Source organism: Humulus lupulus, chromosome 4, assembly GCF_963169125.1.
Source record: "Humulus lupulus chromosome 4, drHumLupu1.1, whole genome shotgun sequence".
Lineage (NCBI taxonomy): Eukaryota > Viridiplantae > Streptophyta > Magnoliopsida > Rosales > Cannabaceae > Humulus > Humulus lupulus.
Window position 1 is genome coordinate 128405256 of NC_084796.1, and position 5117 is coordinate 128410372.

General features: G+C 38.5%; 1 non-coding gene across 1 annotated transcript; it reads left to right on the forward strand.

The window, feature by feature from the left end:
• Nucleotides 1–1112: 1112 nt before the first annotated feature.
• LOC133833415 (small nucleolar RNA R71) lies at nt 1113–1219 on the forward strand. Its single transcript, XR_009892796.1, has one exon. It is a non-coding gene; the product is annotated as a small nucleolar RNA R71 (small nucleolar RNA).
• Nucleotides 1220–5117: the final 3898 nt, after the last annotated feature.

A 5117-nucleotide genomic window follows, 5' to 3' on the forward strand; every position in this document is an offset into this window, starting at 1 on the left:
TGCTTTCTTTTAAAGGTGCACAAATCCTTGATAACCTTGGCATAAGCCGACACTTGTTTGATCACATGCAACAATGGCAAGTTGATCTTCACTTGTGTTAAAAGGTCTAGGATTTCACCATGATTTTCCAGTACCTTTCCACTGGATTTCAAAGCTTGAGGAAAGGGTGCCTTTACTGGAATGCTTATTGGCACATCATTATCTGGAGCGGGCATTGACGTACTCGTTGTCTTAGTTAACGGTGAAATCGTACTTTGACCACTTCGAGTAAAGATGGCATTAACCTCTTTGAAACTTGTATCTGCAGAGGAGGAGGTTTGTGCCATGTGTTTCCCTTTTTGATGGATTAGAGGTTGAGCGGGAAGTCTCCCATGCTCTTGAATCGCCAAATTAGTGTTTAGCTTTGTCATTTGGATTTTCATGTCCTTCATTTCCTCTACCATTTGTGTGAAACAAGCTTTGAGCTCTTGAGTTGAGGCTATTTGAGTTTGTACAAGCATCTACAAAGTATTCTCTAGAGAATTAATTGACTGCATGATATTTTTAGGAGCAATGTATGATTTTGGTGGTTGTAGCTGCTCAGGCCTCCATTGGCTTCCAGAAGCTTGGTTTGAATCCTTCCAACTGAAATTTGGATGGTTGCGCCAACCAGGATTGTAAGTGTTTGAGAAAGGGTTATAAGGCTTCTTGTAATCCCCTAAAGCATTGCATTGTTCTCATTTCCTCCTCTTAACTCACCAAGAGTTGGGCACTCTTGTGGTTGATGTTCCGTCCCTCCACAGATGAAGCATGGATCTCGTGTCTGTTCCTTTGCAGCCATGTGGATTCCTCTACCTTCTTGAGATTTGAAAGCCTTGAATTGTTGTCTCAATGATTCAATTTGGCTTTTGACGTTGTCATCTTCCCTTAATTGGTAGATTCCAGTTGATCGTGTCTTGTCCATAGGACTCGGCCCATTCCATGTGTAGGATTTTTCAGCGAGATCATCGAGGTACTCGAAAGCTTCATTGGGATCTTTTTGAAGGAATTCGCCATTGCACATCATTTGTACGAATTGTCTTTGTCCGGTTTTGAGACTGTCATAGAAATAGCTGATCAGACGCCAGCTTTCGTATCCATGATGTGGGCATTGATTTATCAAATCTCTAAACCTCTCCCAGACCTGATGGAAAATTTCATGGTCTTTCTGGATGAAGGTAGAGATTTTCCTCTTAAGGCTGCTAGTCTTATGGGGCGGGAAATATTTGGGAAAGAATGCTTTTGTCATTTTGTCCCATGTTCCGATAGATCTAGGCCTTAAGGAATACAAGCAGCTTTTTTCTTTGTCTTTGAGAGAGAAAGGAAAAAATTTCAATCTCACAATGTTGGTGACATCAGCTCGGTTGTTGAATGTAGCCACCACCTCTTCGAATTCCCGTATATGCACGTACGGACTCTCATTTTCCAATGGAAGGTTGGTAAGAGGTTAATCATGCCAGGTTTGAAATCAAAATTTGGCATATTGTTGGGATACATTATGCATGAAGGTGTGGCTGTACGCGTAGGATGTAAATAATCCTGTAGCGTTCTTGGTTGGACTTCATCTTGATGAGCCATTGTGGGTGGTTCAGAAAGTCTCGGTGAATTGGGAGTGTTTGAATGAATGGAAGAAAATGACGAACTAGGAGAGTTTTCTAAAGTTTCTACTTGTTGTCTCACAAATCTCCTTAGTGCATCTCTGTTTCGTGGCACAAATATTTTTTTTGGTAAGTGTTATAAGCGCAAATGTGTAATAATGTAATGAGTATACACCAAAAATGTTCCCAGGCCAATTGGGAAGGCTGCCAAGATACCACTTTAGGCCCAAGAGCTTTTCTAGAACTCCCCGAGGTTCTTAGAAAAGATTGGAGGGTAACGGTAACACAGACCTTATTTTAGAACCAATTTTTCTAAGACAGAACAAGTTTGGTTTTTACTAATTTCCGCAATTACACAAATGTTCTCAATACTTTGTTTTTTTTTTAAATTTAAATTTTATGATTTAAACTTTTATGCTTTTTTTTCGAAAAAAAAAACTAAATCTAGAAAATAAATTTTAAACCAAAAAGTAAAATGAAACAATAACAAAAAAAATAAATAAATGAATAAGAAAAATTACTAAGGAAAAATAAAATAAAAGAGAACTAAAAAAAATTATAGTATGCTTTTTTTATGTAAAAAAAATTAATTTACTAGGCAAACCTTTAATTGTAGAATTACCACCCCAGCAACGACGCCAAAAATTGATATCGTCCAATAACTCCTAAGAGGTCGCAGTGCTAATCGAGCTATGTCGTATCCACAGAGAGGTAAAATACATGTAAAAAGATAGATTAGTAAATCAGAGATAATAAACTTTGAAATGGTGTAACTTTGAAAAAGAATATAAACATTAAATAAACAAAATCGAGGAATTTGAATCAGAAAGAAAATATGGAAGGCATAAGTTTCATTCATGCAAACATATATATATTTTAATAAAATTGATTCATTATACTCAACTATAATTCTACACCGTTAATTATAGTTGGAAAATATATATAATAAAGCTCACCTTAAAATATGTTCATTAATTAAATTATTCTAACTTCTAATTTTAAAAACCTATCATATTATATACCTTAGAGCGACAAAATAGCAATGGCAGAATGGAGTAAAAAGCATATAATATAACAAATATCCTAAATTAAATTAAAAGCCTAAATTACATAAGAAGAGCATGACTAGACTTATGTAAAAGACACAATTAAATTTAGAATAAAGATTAGAAGAAAATAAATTTAATTGTAACAAATATATAGAAATGAAGAACAAAATAAAGAATCAATATATAAAAAATATAATGTAAAACATGAACTTCACTCTAGCCTTTCCACAAAAGAATTTAGCCTAAAATAGGCATTGTTTTCTCTCAAAGTAATGTAAATGAAATGAAAGAAAAATAAGAACAAAAATGATTTTTTGTCTCGCTATACTCTCCACACTTAATTCAACCATCTGATACTTTTTTCTTCCATTTGGTACTCTATTTATAGTGTAAATAGGACTCAAAAACGTGTAGAACTGTGTACAAAATAGTGGGAAAAATGGCTGCAAAATAGGTGCAAAGTGGGACAAGTGCAGCACACACGTTGGCAGGCATGTCGGGCGCGTGGGGAGCAGAGGCTAACGACGTGGGAACAGGGACTGATCGTGGCAGCTGACCGGTCGGGCGCGTGGGGAGCAGCCGTAGGCGAGTGGGACGCGTGTCCTTCTGTGGTTGGCTCGGCAGGCGGCTGTCAGGCATGGCAGGTGCGGCTCGTCAGGCGTGGCAGGTGCAGCTCGGGTGGACGAATGGCAGGCTGCCATGTGGTAGCGTGGGGGAGCAGATTTTGGCATGGGCTTTGGCTGTTTGGGATTAATTTTGGGCCATTCCATCTTCAAAAATGCCATATTCTTCTTGATTTCTTCAATTTTAATTCTTTCTTTTTCTTTGTGTCAAAATCATTTTATTTCCTGAAAATTAAACACAAATTAAATTAAAATTAATATTTTCAAATATAAAATATATGACAATAAATCCTTGAAAATATTAATTAAAACTTAATTAATTTTACCCTTTTAAGACTAATAAAATGATATTTTTGAGCATAATCAAATGTGTTGGGGAAATTGTTGAGGAGAAGGAAGAAAATTGAATGCTTGGGAAGCAAGATGAGAATTGAGGCTAGAAATGGGCAAGTAGCAGCTGAGGGATCAAGCTAGGAGTATTTAAGGATTAGCTTAAGGACCAGAACATCTCTGAGTTAAATTCTATAACCTGGTTTTTCTTACTGTGAATTCTATGATGGGTTTGGATAGTGCTTTGGCTGAGCTTAGCTCTAGCTTTTGTTCTAGGTTATTGAGGATTTGTTATAGATTCAAGGATGTTTGTGTTGTCTATGATGTGGTGTTAAGAGTTTTAGGCTTTATTCTAGCTTTGGCACACATTTGGGATGATTTCTGTTGAGTTTTGTTTGGAAAAACGTTGGAGAAACCTAGGGATTTTTGGGTTCATAGGGGTGCGCACGACCCAGTACATGGGCGCTGCGGCCAGCGTGCCCCAGAAGGCCCTGGGAGGGCTTCTAACATGAAGGCGCACCGCAACCCTAGGGGGTAGTCATAGTCCGCCTCCCCCCAGATGCAGCAGTTGCGCCTCTGACTTGAGGTGCACCGCAACCCTCAGGGCTAGGTCGTGACCCACCTAGACAGTTTTAGCCTAGATTTGTCTTAAGGCTTTGGGTGGCTCAGGGATCTAAACTTAAGCGCTCAAGGACCCGGAGCCTAGTATTTGAATCCAAAGCTTTTAAATTGTTAAGGATCTTATGGTTATCCATTATCGCATTGTGACTAGGGTATGCCGCAAGGCCTCACGAGTAGGGATCGCGCTCGGGATTGATGAACATATTTGTGGCTGAGAATATCTAATTGGCATGCTTGTATTCACTGCCATTGATTACTTGCTTTGCATTGTATATCTTTGAATATATAATTTTTAAAGACCAGCCTAAGGGTGCCGGGGGCCGATAGCAAGCGTGCAGAACGCAGCCCGGCCTAAGGGTGTCGGGATCGGCTATAAAGCTAGTGGACTCGACCTAAGGCAGCTGAGCCTGGACATTATACAATAAACAGAAGTGTGGTTTGCACTTAACTATTTGTACTGATTGATGAGATTGATTTATATGTTTGATTAAGCTGAGCACTTCTATTAAGTTTGTTGCATATATTCTATTTCTAGTAGAATCGGGTGTTATATTTACTGCTTTCCTACTACTACCTAGTTGTGCTTGTTGTTTTAAGTTTTCTTCCTGGGCATTGGCTCACGGATGCTACGTGGTGCAGGCAAGTGATTTGATAGCTGGGCCAGCCATGAGTTGGAGAGCTTCAAGGGCGGTGTGTACATATGCAGCCTGCCCGATTGCCACGTTCAGGATAGCTTAGGAGGAACTAGGGTTATACCCTGTTTTCCCACTTAGGACGGCTAAGTTGTAATCTATTTGTCGTTCACAAGTCTTCAAACTGATTTTTTTTGGGTTCCTGTGTACAACCTTAATACTTTAATGAAAAATAATCCTTTTGTT